This window comes from Podarcis filfolensis (assembly GCF_964270895.1).
Source record: "Podarcis filfolensis genome assembly, chromosome: 9".
Lineage (NCBI taxonomy): Eukaryota > Metazoa > Chordata > Lepidosauria > Squamata > Lacertidae > Podarcis > Podarcis filfolensis.
The window spans coordinates 13,075,629-13,093,728 of record NC_139610.1 but is presented as its reverse complement, the minus strand read 5'-3'; the positions used below and the strand labels follow the sequence as shown (position 1 = coordinate 13,093,728).

At 42.3% G+C, this 18,100-nt stretch overlaps 1 long non-coding RNA gene across 1 annotated transcript in view; it reads right to left on the bottom strand.

The window, feature by feature from the left end:
• The window catches only part of LOC310770344, a 42,416-nt gene extending 39,710 nt beyond the window's left edge, over window positions 1-2,706 (bottom strand). Inside the window, exon 1 of the long non-coding RNA XR_014552092.1 lies at window positions 2,475-2,706. This is a non-coding gene — a long non-coding RNA (uncharacterized lncRNA). The remainder of the gene's footprint in view (window positions 1-2,474) is intronic.
• Window positions 2,707-18,100: the final 15,394 nt, after the last annotated feature.

Here is an 18,100-nt window from a genome sequence, read left to right as displayed (position 1 = left end):
GTTGACCAACTTCTTCTCTCCAGTGGCAAGCAAAAGCCCAAAGATCTGAGACAGACAGACAGAGAGAAATAAAGAATATACTGGTCACTGTCAAAATACCGTATTTTTCGCTCTATAGGGCACACTTTCCCCCCTCCAAAAATTAAGGGGAAATGTGTGTGCATCCTATGGAGTGAATGCAGGCTCCTTGGCTTCAGTGATAGCAACGCAAAGCCTCCGAAGCACAGAGGGAGCGCTCCCTCCACGCTCCGGAGGCTTCGCGTTGCTTTTGCTGAAGCCTGGAGAGCAAGTTCCAGGCTTCAGGGAAAGCAGCCTGAAGCCTTCAGAGTGCAGCGTGAGTTCCTGCTGCACTCCAGAGGCTTCAGGTTCCTTTTGCTGGAGCCGGGAGAGCAAGACTCTCGCGACTTCAGCAGAGAGGGAGAGCTGCACAGCGCCCCTTCAGCAAAGCGGGAGGAGAAATGGAAGGGGCTCCGTTTCTCCTGCCGCTTCGCTGAAGGGGCACTGAGTAGAGAGGGGGAGATTTTTTTTTCTTGTTCTCCCCCTCTAAAACAAGGTGCGTCCTATAGAGCGAAAAATATGGTAGTCATCTAAGCAGTTTGCAAGTAAAAAAAAATCCAGGGTGTGGGTTTTTTCTGCCAGAACTCACTAGAACTCAGTTCTGGCACCTCTTAGGTGGACACCATTGTCATTCTAAGAGAATGAGGAGGCATTAATGGTGAGTTCCAGCACCTCTTTTTCTAGAAAAATAGCACTGATAAAAACAACTGTGCAAACGTTAAAATGTAAATATCCATAATTAAAATGTGCACTAAAACAATCCCATTAATACATTAAAAAATAAACAAGAAGGCTCAAGTTGAGAGGTGGAGGAAATGCCTATGGAAATAGGTACATCTTCAAAACCAGCTGGAGCTGCAATGCAAATGGGTCGTGCCTTTTTCCCCCCAGCAGGGAATATGTTTCATAATACTGCTTACACCTGTGCCAAAGTCTGCTTCCATATCATCACAAGAGGATAATCACTTGGTGGTACCAAGATTAACTGGACTCCATTTGTGGGTCTTAATGCCCTTACCAGGCAACGGAGAAGGAAATCTAAAGTAGAAACTGCACTGCTAAATGGTGAGACAATGGTCAGTGCTCCCTGCATTCTCCTTACCACAGAGGGTCCCAGAAAGCCATGTTCTTGGCCCAGAGATGGAAAGAAGATAAAGTCGCTACCAGAGAAGAATGGCAGATCAAATTGGTGGATTATGCCGAAATGGCAAACATGACCGTAAGAATCAGAAATCAGGAATACCAACATTTTAATAAGGAATGGGGACAATTGATAACTTATCTTAAAAACCATTGCAAACAGTTAAACTTGTTAGTAGGTTTGGAAGAGCACTTCTAGTTTTGTGGTAAATTATGGACATAATGGAGATGTAAAAGATTTGGATTATCATAAAAGATGCAGGAGGAAATGATTAGCAATAGGACCCACAAAGGGGAGGAGGGAAGTTCAGGAGATTCTCTGGAATCTATGTTGTATGTTGGATATGTGAGTGTAAAATTTTAATCTGAAAACCAAATAAATAAATTTATATAAAAAGCAACAATAGAAAGCCGACCTCGGAACTACCCCAAGACTCCAGTCTTGAATGTGAGTCACAGTCACCCTATGGTAACTCACCAGCTTGTTAAAGCCATCGTTGCACATGTTCCCCTGACGTTGTAGCATTTGTTCTTTCCATTTACAACAGAACATTTCATTCAAATGGTGTTTCGTTTCCTTACTGAAGTGGCATGAGAGCTAACCACCGTAATTTAAAACTATTATTAGAAAGCTTAAGTTCCAAGTTAATAAAAGCCTTTATATAAAGTTAATAATGGGTTTCAGGCCTATAAACCTTAGAGGGTAACATTAAAATTAGCTGGCAAGGGAAACTTGGTAGATGGAAGTGTAAATACTGGCTGTGAACAAAGGTGCTAATTCTTCTACCTACTCTATTGTTCCCCACCATTTTCTTCCCATACCACTGACATTATCTTGGTATCGGCACTGAGCAAGCAGAATAGAGAGTAGCTTTATTCATGGCTGTATACAGCTAGGGGCAGGAGAGACATTCAGATCAGTTCAGATTTAAATGCAAACTTTCTTCCCAAGACGATACATAAACTGAAACGAGCCTTCAGAGAATTTGCACTGCTCTGAATTTTGTGGTGCAGGTCTCCAATGGAAAAATGTGGGAAAGGTTACATATATACATGAAAATACATATATACATGAAAGCAACATACACAAATGTATTATATTGGGGGGGGAGTGCATTGCAAAAATGTGCATGTTAGGCAAAATGTTAGGCTTAAAAGCTAATGCACAGTCATGAAGATTTTTGCAAACTGATGCAGAAATGCAGTGAAAGGAATTTAAGATTGGAAAAATGAGAAACTGAAAGGAACAGCTCTATCCATCCCTTTCTACAGCCTACCTCTCACACCTTTGCACTTGCTGAATCTCCACAGATATTACTGTACCACTTTTGATGGGGCCCAAGGTCTTAGGTCACTTCAACAGCACACGTGGCAAGTTAATAATTAAATTAGAGGCTGAGCTGAAGATGGGGAGAACTGCTTCAATTCTCTAGTCAGGGAGAAATCACTAACTGGTTAAACTAGTGATGACAACCCATCTATTGCAGAAGTGAAGGACCTGTTAGGATGGCCACTCCCTGCAGACTGATGGATCCATGCTGATTTCCTTGGTGATAGGGTGGCTCAGACAGATGACATAACTGTTGCCAAGCACCATCTCATAATTGCTGTCAAGTGGTAGAGCTCAACTGACCAAACCAGGTGAGGGTAGATGATAATGATAATAATGATAATAATGATGATAATAATAATAATAATAATAATAATAATAATAATAATAATAATTTATTTGTACCCCACCCATCTGGCTGGGTTTCCGCAGCCACTCTGGGCGGCTTCCAACAAAGATTAAAAATACATTAAAATGTCATACATTTAAAACTTCCCTGAACAGGGCTGCCTTCAGTTGTCTTCTAAATGTCAGGTAGTTGTTTATCTGATGGGAGGGCATTCCACAGGTTGGGTGCCACTACCGAGGAGGCCCTGTAGCTTTGGTTTTTGCAGTGAGGGAACCGGCAGAAGCCCCTCAGCGCTGGACCTCAGTGTCTGGGCAGAACGATGGGGGTGGAGACGCTCCTTCAGGTATACTGGGCTGAGGCTGTTTAGGGCTTTAAAGGTCAACACCAACACTTTGAATAGTGCTCAGAAACAGACTGGGAGCCAATGTAGGTCTTTCAAGACCAGTGTTATGTGGTCTCGGCAGCTGCCCCAGTCACCAGTCTAGCTGCCACATCCTGGATTAATTACAGTTTCCGGGTCACCTTCAAAGGTAGCCCCGCGTAGAGCGGGGTCCAGGCAGGAGATAACTAGAGCATGCACCACTCTGGTGAGACAGTCCAATGGATCTCAAACCGTTGGTGAGTTAAGGACTTCCCCTGCATACAATAACAGGCTCTGGTGGACTGAGTGGACGAGACCAATAGTGGGTCCAACAGTCCCGAAGGTGGTTTCTGCACACCATGTAGGGGGAAAGAAGGAGCAGATGGAGCTCATCCATCAGGGAAGGTAGTCCATCACAGAGAAGGAAAACTCAGATCCTAAACATCCACTGTTTTGCAAGATATCTTTGGGAGAAGAAAAGGCTAATGAGTAAACCCTATGCAAATCCACAGTGGAGTGCCTAAGATGCTTGGATGGAACCTAGTACACCTACTTACAGCAACTCCTGCAACCAAGTTGGTGCCAAATGTATTGCTCAGTTCTTTTTCCTAGAAAAATAGGTGCTGGTACTCACCATGAAGTTCTTACAGTAAGTACCACATTTTTTTAACAAAAAAGAGGGGGTGTCGGTACTGTGTGCCATTGAGTACCCCCTGGGGGTGACTGGCTCTGCTTCTCTTTGGACCACATCAGCAAAACCCTGACATACTGTATTATTTGCCCCATATTGCAGATTATTATCCTACACAAGACATACACATAAATGTGAAATGCTTGATGATGTCACTGAAGGATGCAAATGAGTCTTAGACTCTTATTGCTCCATCCCCACTCATGCATAGATTCTCGACTCTGAATGGAAACCAACATGTGCAAATTGCTATGACATAAGCTACAATCTCTCTGCTGCCCCCCTCCCCCAAAGCAATGGTAGGCTCATCTGAACAAGGCCTTCTTAGATGGGCATTTACTTGTGTTGGCCTCAGTTGAAGAGCTCTATAGTTGTGGGTGCAAATATAACCCCAAAGCTCAATTCCGTGCTCTCTCTCACACACATATGTGCAACATGTCTATTGGGCCCATGCATAAAGCAGCTCAAAGTGAGATCAGAACCTTGTATTAAGAAAAAGAAACTCCAGAGAAGGAAGGTTGGTAGAAATCTGTACAGAATTTAGATGAGCTACATTGGTATACTTATGTAAGTTTTAATATGTTCCTTAATAATAAAATTCATTTATATCTTAGACATTGGGTTATTGGTCTTTTGGCTTCTCCCAGAAAGTAATTGAACACCTGTGTAGGGACAATGGGAATTTAGGTGTTCTGATTAGTTTTCTCTAACAATAAATTACTTATCATCTTATTCCATTTTTTACCCGTTCCTTACAGCTTTCACAACCTCTCCCGCCATCATGTTGTATAATAAAAATAAATAAAAGAACACCCAGTTTTTTGTTTGCTCAGCCTCACAAATCATTTAGCATTCTGCAATACCATGGAAATGGCTGCTATGACCCATTTCTGATAGCAGGAAATAAAGAGCTTGAAAAATGCCTTCCTTTAATAATTTCTTTGCTGGAAAGGACAACGACATGACTCATCTGCAGAGAAACAAATGAATGAATGCAAGATCTCGAATATTTTACAGGATGCCCACCACTTAACCCGCTACTCAAACACAAATGGATTATTCATCATTTAGAACATACAGACACACATCAAGGGCTTCAAAACCAAAGTTGACAGTCTGGTGGCAGAACATTTTCCTCGTCATGCACCATTTCTTTGTCTTAATTACCAAATACCCTTTGCATTCACACACACAATTTTCAGAGCCTCCTTAGAGTATTTTAATATGGAGCTAAGATTCGCATAACGGAACTTCCTCCTTCTGTCCCAGCTTAACACAGCTATCAGTCGGATTACGCATTTCTCATAATTTTGTGATGCCGTTTCGACTGGAGGAAAATGGGCACGGAAATGTGTATTGCACCAAATAGCTCACAGATATGCGTATCTTAGGGGAATGCATATAAAATGTGTAAAATTTAGATGCTGATTTTTCAGGGATAAAAAAGAAAAAAACAATTTTTTTGGGGGGGGGAGTGGGCGTTAGAGGCAGAACAAAGTATATGCAAAGCTGATACAGCCAGAAAACAAATAGGCTTATATCTCTCCACTACTACGGAAGTGAAAGCTGGACCATAAAGAAGGCTGATCGCCAAAGAATTGATGCTTTTGAATTATGGTGCTGGAGGAGACTCTTGAGAGTCCCATGGACTGCAAGAAGATCAAACCTCTCCGTTCTTAAGGAAATCAGCCCTGAGTGCTCACTGGAAGGACAGATCGTGAATCTGAGGCTCCAATACTTTGGCCACCTCATGAGAAGAGAAGACTCCCTGGAAAAGACTCTGATGTTGGGAAAGATGGAGGGCACAAGGAGAAGGGGAAGACAGAGGACAAGATGGTTGGATAGTGTTCTCGAAGCTACCAGCATGAGTTTGACCAAATTGCGGGAGGCAGTGGAAGACAGGAGTGCCTGGCGTGCTCTGGTCCATGGGGTCACAAAGAGTCGGACATGACTAAACGACTAAACAACAACAATCACTCCACTTCTAGTTTCCATGGAAGGACTCAAGGTCCCCAAGTCTAAGACAATCTGCACAGCATTAACATTGTGATTATCCACCATTCAGAAGCTCTCTAAATCAGAGAGAGGGATTAAAATGCTTCTGATGAAAATCCTGGGCTGTGTACACTTTCCTCTTTATTCTGCATCCAGTGCCCTCCCACTGCTTGTTTGGCAAGCGTGGTATCCAGGACATTAGTCACAATCCATATTTATCCTGTTGTTTCTTATGAAATGTGTTTTGATGTGTTCCACCCCCCAAACCATCTTTGATCTGAATTAAGCAAATGTACAACCTAACTGCAGCATTGTAACTCAGCGATGTGCCCACAGTCTCAATGTGTAGGATTATCAAAATGTTGCTGGGTGCTTGAGAGAGGCAAGAGATGAAGACGGAAGAGAGAAATACAGGAGAGTCTTCAACGAAAGGCTAGTCTCTGCTTGTTTCTTTCAGTGCTATTGTTACAAACTGTATATTGTTTCAGGAGATCAGTGTTGCATCTTCTGCTACATTACAGCATATTTTAATGTCATAATATATGTTACAGGACTTGGTGCAAAGTCCTTTGCTCTCATTTGGCAAATGGATAGAATTTCCTGACCCAGATTTCTCCTCTAAATTAAAACAAAAAACCCAATTAATTCTGCCAGGGCTGTGCTGTGGTTTAAAATACATGTGAATTGATACGGCTCTGATCTGCCACTGAGCACTTATTTTGGTCTGCCGGAAATTAGGCCCTTTCATTCAAAAAGCTGCCAGTTTTTATTTCACACACATGCATTGAGCGATGCAATACTGATAACTGGTGGAACCAACATGGGGAAGTCTAGGTCTCAGGTTGGTTTGGAAAGTGTTTGGAGAATGGAAGTGCAGGAGAGAAATGGTGGACAGGGGATTGCATTAAGCATCCTTCATCAACTGAAAGGTTTAATGGAAGGACAGTTTCTCAGACCCAGGCCACATGAGCTTAGCCCTCAGCATTATGGCTAAATGTCAAAGTCAACATCTATCAACGATGAAGACAAGAGCAACTGAAAACAACAAAGCAAGCAAAATAACCCTTGACATTTATATTTCGAGAATATAGAAACCCTAGCTACTTGTTCCTTCAAGGAATGTGAACCCCCCAAAACAAGGTTTACTTCTCTGTTTTGATTTCCGTATTCAAGCAAAGACAGAAGCACACAAACCTGGAGTCTCATTACTCTGACGAAACAGAGAAATCCATATGCTTCCCCTCCCCTCTCTGACTGAAAGGCTTGATCCCCCAATGGCCTTCAACAACCTTGCCATTGTTGAAGCAGTTCTCATGTGTGATGTGAGACAAAATGTTTCTCATTACTAAACGCTGTCAGAAATTATTTCTGCGCAGAAAATATATATATATTTGCCAACACGCAAGGGGCTCAAATCTGAAGTGAATACATAAGCAATCAGCAATCAGCAAAATGCATAGCTTATGAAATATGCCGCTCTGCTTGGGCACACATTGACAATGGTGAGGGTATGGGTTTGTTTGTTTTTCCTAACCACATGAACGATATTCAGCACAAAGATTTATTCTCATTCTCATTTCTCAGAAGAAATGTGGAGCAATGCAACATTGCTTATGCAGAAAGCCCGGAAATGAATACAACATGAATTTGACTTGACTGAGTACTGAAATATCCTTCCTTGTCAACACAGAATTCAAACCAGTCTTCTAGTGAATAGAGCTGAGCTGAAAGGATTCACTGTTTAGGGGGAAAGTTGTTGTGTTGTTTATATTTTAATGTTGTATTTTAACCTTGTTTTTAAGTTGTGTTCATTCAACTTGTTTTTATTATTGCTTGTTAGCCGCCCTGAGCCCAGCCTTGGCTGGGGAGGGCGGGGTATAAATAAAAATTTTATATATATATATATATATATATATATATATATATATATATATATTTATACACACACACAAACACACACACACACACACACTTCTCTATCAGTGTGGGTTTTGGGGGTAGATGGAGGGAGAACAATGAATCCAAAAACGTATTCATTGACCTTACCTTCACTTGCATAGCTTAATTTGTCTCCACTGACACTATCACATAAACCTGAGTGTTGTCCTAACCCAGAGGTTTTCAACCTTTTTGGGTCCATGGATCCCTTGACCAACCACATTCTTTCTGTGGCACCCCTGTGGGGCACAGTTCTGTCCCCCCTTGCCTGCAGAGCTGGCAGCCTCTCACCCTTTTTCAAACACCCTCCCTTGTGGAGTGTTTCCTCAACTTTCTCTCTCCTCTCTTCTCCTCTCCTCTCCATTCTTTGGGAGTCATTTGGGCAGCCTCAGCTGCCACCCCCGGTCCCTGAGAGCCCCCCCTTGTCCCAGAGAGAGGTGCCTCCTCACACTGCCCCACAGGGGCCTGGGAAACACCCCCTTGCCAGCCACAGAAGCACCATTTGCCTGGGGAGCTTGTAGCCAGGGCTGCTGCAACAAACAGCTGTTCAAGCCTTTGGATGGCAGAGAGGGCATCAGAGCAAGGGAGTGAAGAGGGGCAGAGGCCAGTGTTGCCCATGACACCCCTGACCATCATTCAAGACACCCCAGGGTGCCATGGCAGACTGGTTAGAAGTCAATGCCCTAACCTATTTAGTTGATGGCCTTAATGTGCTTGAGATGGCATGTGCATCGAAGCCTCACCTAGGAATGGAGGGATCTGTCAATCTTACTTCCCTCCCTTTCAGAATTTTCCAATCTTAATTTCTGCAGCAATTTGTGAATTTTTCCTCACAAACACAATTTTTTTTGGTATGCAGTTTTGACAAACGTACATATATTAGCAAGCAATTTCCTCTAATACAGTGCATTATTCTATGTTATTTTCACTAATATTATGTTCATGCTTCATTTCATGCATTTTTGCCCTCCACTTCCCCCTAATTCTCGTGTTTTTGTAAACATAGTTTGGTTGGAGAATGGCATGCGAAATTCTGAGCAGCCGTTTTGATGGGTGGCTGTGTTTTGCTGTGAATTGTGTAAAGTTCGCCTTTCAATGTGAACTAAATCAATATCTCTAGCCCTGCCCCAAATGTTTCCACATTGCTGGCTCCACTTCAGAACTTCCCATATTTAGAATTTTCCCCATGATGAGGAATTTCTCAGTGTTCTCAATAGTGTAGAGCAGCCTTTCTCAACCTGTGGGTCCCCAGATGTTGTTGCACTACAATTCCCATCACCCCTAGCTAGCAAGGCCAGAGCTCAGGGATGATGGGAGTTGTAGTCCAACAACATCTGGGGACCCACAGGTTGAGAACCACTGGTGTAGAGGATTCTAAGCGTGTTCATCCAGACATTCTTAGAATCTCTCTTCAGACCTTCCCTCTCAAAGTGACAAGGTCTGAGGTAGAGCTTGAATGGAAGGAAGTCTGGTGGTCTGCTTTTTGCAGTGGCCCAACCTCATCTGGAGCTTGCTTGAGGATTAGAATGAAACTCCCAATTGGGCTACGTGCTTCTCCAGATTTTGTGATGCAGCTTCAGTGTAGGAGAATGTGCAAACAAAAACACATTTTATGTTCAAATCATGTCCAAAGTGCACATTTGACAGATTAATACATTAACATACACACAAAAGTGCCTACAAAATGTGGACCTTTTGTATCTTCTTCCAGAAACCTGTACAGAATAGGATGGCATAGACCTCCTAGTGGTGCATTAAGAAATCTGCTAGCTGTATACCTTGGGGGTATACTTTGCAGTCAACTTCATAAGCTGAAATGATGGGGATGCAGTTCCCCACAATGCACATGTGCAATGGCCATGGGTTGTCAGCCATGTGCTTGACCAGTGTGAAAAGGGGCTTTATGCATGCATAACTCCTCCATAAAATGGAGAGTCCTGGCCTCCTCATGTGGAGGAGCTCTACATACAGTGAGAGGAAAAAGTATTTGATCCCCTGCTAAATTTGCCCGTTTGCCCTCTGACGAAGAAATGACCAGTCCGTAATTTTAATGGTAGGTTTATTGTAGCTGTGAGAGACAGAATAACCACATTATAATGTTATAATATGTGCATTATAGTGAGTGAAATAAGTATTTGATCCCCTATCAACCAGCCAGCACATCAATCTCTGACTTTGGTCTTCTGGGTTTCTGGGGGTTTTCCTGTTGTTATTCTGTCTCTCACAGCTGCAATAAACCTACTATTAAAATTATGGACTGGTCATTTCTTCGTCAGAGGGCAAACAGGCAAATTTAGAAGGGGATCGGATACTTTCCCCCCTCACTGTAAGTGCATGCATAGAGGATCTTCAGACACCAACGGATTGTGCAGACATCTTGTTCCTTCTTCACTTACTTACTTTCTTCTTACATTCCTGCCAACTCTCACTTATTCTCTATTCTCACTCCAAAGGCAAAGTTAACTGTAAACTCTTCAGAGCAGGGAGTTGTCTCTTTTTTCTTTCTTAATTTTTAAAAATGCTTTATTGATTTAAAAAACAAAACAACACAAAACAGTCAACAAAAACGATCCAAAATCGATACTTATTACAAAAAAATTAGGTTCATAGATAGTGAATTCCAACATGACTTCCGATCCCCCCATTGTGGTTCCTAAATTACATTTTTAAATACACACTTAACTTTATCTCTCCTAAGTTGTTTGGGTTGTATTGGTTTTTGTAAAATTCTCTTATTTCATGCAGAAGTCAATCCAGGCCTGCCAAAGGATTTAGATTTTTACAATGTTCTTTTTAGGTATACTCTGCAAATGTCCCACTCTCTATTAAATATTTGGTCTGTATCATCTTGGAATCTTGCCGTCAATCTTGCTAACTCTGCATATTCTAACATTTTGTTCTGCCAATCCAATTTAGAGGGAATGTAAACATTAGGAAGAACTTCCTGACAGTAAGAGCTGTTCGACAGTGGAATTTGCTGCCAAGGAGTGTGGTGGAGTCTCCTTCTTTGGAGGTCTTTAAGCAGAGGCTTGACAACCATATGTCAGGAGTGCTCTGATGGTGTTTCCTGCTTGGCAGGGGGTTGGACTCGATGGCCCTTGTGGTCTCTTCCAACTCTATGATTCTATGATTCTATGATTCTATGATCTCTTTTCCATCCCTTTGCAATTAGGATTATTGCTGCTGCTATTGCATACATAAAAATTCTCCTTAAATTTTTAGGATTTTCATTATTCATTGTACCCAGCAGGAAGGCTTCAGGCTTCTGAGGAAAGGAACTTGTAAATATTTTTTTAAGCTCGTTATATTGTTTCCCAAAATTCCCTTTTTTTTTGCAGTTCCACCACATCGTCCCTTCTGCCTCCCTGCATCTCCAACAAACACTTGACCTGGATTTATACATTTTGGCCCATTTTATAGGTGTTAAATACCATCTGTAAAGCATTTTCATGAAATTATCTTTCAAGTCATAGCACGCAGTGAATTTTAGGTCCTCCCTCCATAACCTTTCCCATGATTCCATTTGGATATTGTAACTGAAATCTCTGGCCCATTGTACCATTACTGATTTTACATTCCGATAGGACAAGCAGGAAGGCTTTTCCACATAACTTTCAAGACTCGAGAAAGATCTAATCCAAAAAACAAAACAAAAAAAACCCCACCCTGCTCTCTAAAATGTATAGACTTCTCCTTGACTGAGAGGTCAAGGAGGAAGAAGTAAAATCAGAGCAGGGACTTGTCTCATCTCTTTTGTTTCCAAATATCAATGCTGTTATATTCAGGGCTTTTTTCCCATCTAGAACTCTCCGGAACTGAGTTCCAGCACCTCTCAGGTGGGCACCATTGACGTTCTAAGAGAACAAGGGAGGTGTTCATGGTGAGTTCCAGCACCTCTTTTTTGATGATGATGATGATGATAATAATAATAATAATAATAATAATAATAATAATAATAATAATAATGGTAGACTGGTTATATTACTTAATGAATTAACTATGCTATATAAACTGGTATAAAAAATAGCGGCTTCAGACACATAATTGTCATAAAATGAAAACAAACAACAACTGAGATCTAATTTACACAAATGAGAGAACACTTTTCTACCAGTAACTAGACACTTCTTCCATCGCTGTATCTTTAATTTAGTTCAAAGCAAGCCTCCAGCTTTCACCTACCCAAGCACATAAATTATAGGAAGTGTAACGGTATCTGTAACTTTTCCTTAAGATAAACGACACTTTATAAATCCAAACTGTGTTTTGTCTCGGACTGTACAGTGGATGTAATAATTCAGAGCAAATGATAATGTGCTGCGGTATTAAGACCATAACCTTAGAAAAAGCAGAGCCCAGTTCCTGCTTGACTTACAAGAGCAAAACAAGCTCACGGAAGACAGGGCTCTGTTGTCTGGCAAGTAGTCAATAAAACTGTACCTTATGACTTTCTCTCCTAAAGGTTCTAATCAAAACAATTTATTTCAGGCATGTAAACTCTTGCTTTTCGGAGTGTAGCGATTGTCAGGATGCTGCAAGAGCGCTGGCAGAAACCACAGCATCATTTCACTAAGAGTCCCAGAGCTCCCCCATCTGTCTCCATAACAGACAGATTTCCTTGCTAGTTCAATCTAGCATGTCAGCCCCAGTAAAAAAGAGATGCAGCTTCTTTCATATTTTACTAACTGTTACAACCGCTCTTTCAACGTAGAACATCTTCTTTCATTCCAGATATTATGCTCAACAGAGAACTTTGCAAATAGCAATACCACCTGACTGGGAAGAAGGTAGGAAAGGAGGTATGTATCTGGTACTAAAGTTCATCTCCATAGCCGCTAAAACTGCTCAGCTGATTAGAGGGCGGGGAAAATCACTTGCCATTATTTTGGGGTATTTTTTATTGGTTATGGCATTTACAAAGTGCTGGCGTGGGTGGAGTTTGTGGCCTGTACTGGGCAGAATTCACATGCAATAGACTCATACAAATGCAAGTTAAAAACACAGCAAGGCTGCAATTCTATAAACAATTACCTGGGTGTAAAACTCATTTAACACAACTGGGCTTACTTCTTGCTAGAAATATGTCTTATGCCAAGACCCATGCTCTTGAAGAGCTTTCAGAAAGGTCTGTCTTGCCATCCTAAACTAACCTGCTGCCTTGGAGGACTCTGTCTCATCACCAATACTGAAGAAACTTTCAACTGCCAATGCAGTCAGTTGGTGTGCATGGAATGGGGCGGGGGTGTCTTGTTACTTGCCTTGGGCAGCAAAATTCCTTGGGCCAGACCTGCCTGCACTAGCCACTGCCAAGTGATGAGCTACAGAATTCACTAACTATGATTTCTTGCCCATCATCTACAAAGTGGTCTCACAAAGAGCATATTGCACAGTCTAACCTAAGGTCACAAAAGAACAGATGACAGTGACCAAATCATACAAATGAGGAACTGTGTGTTTATAAAAGTGGGAACCGGTTCTCATTCTGCAATCTGCTAATTACATATAGATGCAATCAATTTCCCACTGAAGCCAACAGCAAAACATCCGATAGATCTAGTTTTAATTGACCTTGTTTGTATCTGGAGATTGTTTTCCCCACTAGCGAAATAATTAGCTTTATTCATATGCATGCACACACATTTATATATAATGGAATATTTGAAATATATTTGAATATGTGTGTGTGGAAAAATGGAAATAATTGTATTGTTCACTGTTCATTCATACTTTGCTAGATGCCAAGCCATTATCCAGAAACATTTACTGCAGATTCACTTCCAAATTTAGAAGAATCTGAGCATAATATAACTTCACTTACATTAAACTAGCCTGCTGTTGAAATTGTGCAAATCTATATGCAGAGCAGATTTCCTGATGCAACATCTGGGTGTCTTGAAACATACAATGCTGTCAGGATCAGGCTTGGATTGGCAGGCTCTGGCACAAGAGAAGGGGAAAATGGGGGCAGAACTAAATTGTGGGAACCTGGCTTGGAGAAGGGGAGATCTCCCATTTTCACCTTGTCTTCAGCTGCTTTGGAAGGGAGAGCAGGAATGCTGACTCTCCCCTCCAACCTTCCTGTGGAGTGGATAGCCTCAGTGGATACTAGGGAAGACTTTGATTAGCCCCAAGTGAGGCTGAACAGCAAACACAGCAGGGACTGAACAGGAGCCCAAACAGGAGCATGCAGCCTTCTTGCCAAGAACCAGGTGCCACCAGGAGCCAGTGTGGTGTAGTGGTTAAGAGCGGTAGTCTCGTAATCTGGGGAACCGGGTTTGTGTCTCCGCTCCTCCACATGCAGCTGCTGGGTGACCTTGGGCTAGTCACACTTCTTTGAAGTCTCTCAGCCCCACTCACCTCACAGAGTGTTTGTTGTGGGGGAGGAAGGGAAAGGAGAATGTTAGCTGCTTTGAGACTCCTTCGGGTAGTGATAAAGTGGGATATCAAATTCAAACTCCTCTTCTTCTTCTTCTTAAGAACAGTTTCGAGTTGAGAACAGACCTCTGGAACGAATTATGTTCGTGACCAGAGGTACCACTGTATTCCTGCAAGGTGAGAGAGTCTTGCAAGTGAGTATGGCATGCCTTATCTTCAAGCGCTTGGCAGGTTGGGCGAGGAAATTTGTTGGGACATCTTTGTCACTTCTGTCAAGCTCTGAATTTTTCACCCAATTCCTGAGCTCCTGAATTGTGATTCCTGGCCACTGTGTTTGCTGCAGAGTTTGTACTGTTCCTTGTCTGAATAAAGATCTCTCACTTACTTACTTACTTACTTACTTACTTACTTACAAGTATCTGCATGTTTCGGGTGGGAGCCAGGACACCAGGGCAAACTGGGATAATAGACTGGAATGCAAGCTATCAGATCAAGTTAAGCCCCACTCACACCCGAATTAGCAACAACTGAGTATTGGTGGGCTAAGAACAAGGATGTTGGGAAAGATGGAGGGCACAAGGAGAAGGGGACGACAGAGGATGAGATGGTTGGACAGTGTTCTCGAAGCTACCAGCATGAGTTTGACCAAACTGCGGGAGGCAGTGGAAGACAGGAGTGCCTGGCGTGCTCTGGTCCATGGGGTCACGAAGAGTCAGACACGACTAAATGACTAAACAACAACAACAAAGAACAAGAAACCCATTTTTTATACCCATTTACCTGAAAGAATGGAAACTGAGCAAGCAGAGCACACTCAGTTCCATTTCTTCATAAATTAATGCACTGCCTACCTAGTTTTAGAAACATCTTTTGGCCATTATGATTCATTAGCAAACAAGCAAGCACACAAAGGAAGGGTTTCTCTTTGCTTCTCACAATGCAGTACTATTTCTGAGATACCAGGAGACATGAAGTTGTAGTGTGTTATTGGCACAAATATGACATAAAGCATTTTTTTTAAAGAAGGCAGCAAGTAAGAGAAAATAACACTTCAGTTATAAAACCTGTTACTTGTCACTTGTAATGTGTCTCTTCCACTTGATTAACTTTCTCTCTGAATGTAACACTTCCCACACTTTCTAATGGCTTTCCAAGTGATCAGAGTTGGGATGCAGTCAAAACTGCATCTTGAAGCGGCTCAAGGCAGGTTTTTCCAATGGAATGGGGGAAAGAATAGGCACACCGTCCAAAGGGAAAACAATTTGTTGCATTTTTTTCAGCAGAAACCATAATTTTGTCTGCCATTAAAAAATGGACTTCTAGGGGTATAATCTCATTTTTTGGCGGGGAGGGTTGTACTTCAGAAAGAGAAAATTCTCATCCTATTCTCGGATACGTTTGGGAATAATTTGCACCGAGGAGTAAGCTTTAAAAGCAATTGGTAAAGTAACTACTAGAGCAGGGGATCCCAAATTGTGGTCTGTGAACCACCAGTAGTCCAGAGGTCAATTCAGGTGGTCCATACTGATATTGAGTTTTAATTGTATATTTATATTTCATGTTGTGTTTTACAGTGTATTGTACTACAATTTGAATTCTGTGGAATGCAAATTATAATGCAATATAAGAAATAAAAGAAGCAATAAAAGATGATGAAAAATCACACAACATCTAGTGCAATGGCTACAACAGGCAGGGGAAAAAATCATTAAATGGTTTGCCAAGACCACCAGCAATTTTCGAGGGTTCCATAAGGAAAGAAGTTTGGGAACCACAGTATGTTATTGACATAAATCAAGCTGCCACTTTGAAAAGCAAAGGGATTTGTGCCTTTGGCATGCCTAGCTAGTATAAATCTAATGAATGCATTGTAACAAATATTTTCCAGGAGCACAGAACCAGCGGTGGAGCAAGCCAATCAGGCACCTGGGGCGGTGCATGTTCCCTGCTCCCAGGGGCGGGGCCAGCCACCTGTGGGGGCGGGGCCAACTGGGGCAGGATGCTGTGCAGGGCCTCTGAGGAGTCTGCCTGCTTCCTCCCACTCAGCCGCCCTATAGCTTAGGGGGAGGCGGCGGGCGGACTGTTTGGGCAGTGGGGAGCCTGCGCACCAAACCACCGCATCACTCCCTGGAGAGACGCGTGGCTTGGGTGCACTGCAGGCCCTGCAGTGAGTGCCGCCCAGCATTTTGTCGCCCCCTCGGTGGTGACACCCAGGGCACACCACTCCCACCACACCGCCTTCCTCCGCCCCTGCATAGGACCAGTTAGTCAGAGATAGAGAAATAACCACATGTTCCCTGAAACATAGGAGGGGATGAAAGGCTGTCCCTCAGTCTAGAGCTGCCCATGGATGGTGGAGTGAGGGGGAGAGTGTGTTTTGCTCCTGTGCCTCAAACAACAGATTGATGAATCTTTCCAAAGTATGGAATTGAGCACTGATTGACTATAGTTCGGGAGACGGGCCTTGTGCAACCTGCCAAACTGCAGGAAGTGGTCCACCAGCCTCTGCCAATTAATTTCCAGATTGGGAGATAAAATCCCTCAGATCGTCTCTAAAGAACAGGCATGGGGCTCTTTGATCTTAGTGCTATGCATCACTGTGCTAAAATTGGAGATAACGTCATCTGCCTCTTTACTCTGTAAGAGTGAAAGGAGGCAGAAATGCCTAGAACGATCAGTGCAAAGTAAAAGGCAGCACTTTCAACCACTCCTCACCCCAGCACTGGAGTGGAGAGGGATGGAAATACAGACTGTGTGTTGTGTGTGTGTGTGTGTGTGTGAGAGAGAGAGAGAGAGAGAGAGAGAGAGAGAGAGAGATGTTTGCTGCAAGGATGAACCTGCAACTCCATGAAAGAAGGAAGAGGACAGGGTGTGGGTGTCTGTACGTCCGGTAAGAGGGTTATCCTGTGCGCACATGGTGAACATGCAACTGTGGTGTGCGCATGTGCACCAAATGTGTAGCACGCATGCGCACATGCATATACATTTAGCATGCCCACCGATGGGACTGACCCATGGAATGATGGCTGTAAAAGCCTAGCCACTGTAGATCAAGCTGTGGTTAAAGGCACTTGAACAGAGCTGCTATCAATACAAGAAGGATCAGTCAGCTCGTCATAGTCCATTTGTTTAAATACCCCAATTTCTTTTTTTTTTCATTTTGGGGATAAGTTTATTAAATTTTCTGTTTTACAATTTCAAATATTCATTTTACATCCTTAAAAAGCAGTGACTTCCCTTCTTCTGTTTTCCATGGTTCATTTTACATATCATTATCCCTGCAAACTTTACAAAACCTATACCATTCAGTATTCCATTATTGCATCCATCAAAGCTTATTTACACTGTTGAATTTTTCTTAATGCTGCCAGGGTTTTCAGCTGTACACAATTGTTTCCCACATATTCAATAAAGGTTTCCCAATCTTCTCTAAATGTATGTTCCTCTTGTTCTCTTATTCTATATGTTAAGTCGGCAAGCTGCTCATGTTCTGTCAACTTAAGTTGTCATTCTTCTTTGGTTCGGAACTCGCTCGTTTTCCATTTAACAAAACATTAACAAAACATGGGCCATAGTAGTAGCATACATAAACAATCTTTTTTGACACCTGGGAATTTCAGTCTGAATTATCCCCAACAGAAAGGACTCTGCTGTTGTTGTTTTTCGGAAAAGTACTTTTAAGCATTTCCCCCCAATTCATTATGGATCATTTCCCAATACTCTTTTACCCTTTCACAAGTCCACCACATATGGAAGAATGTTCCCTCCACCTCTTTGCATCTCCAGCACTTATCTGATTCAGTCTTATACATCTTAGCAAGCCTACTCGGAGTTAAATACCATCTGTAAATCATTTTCAAGTAG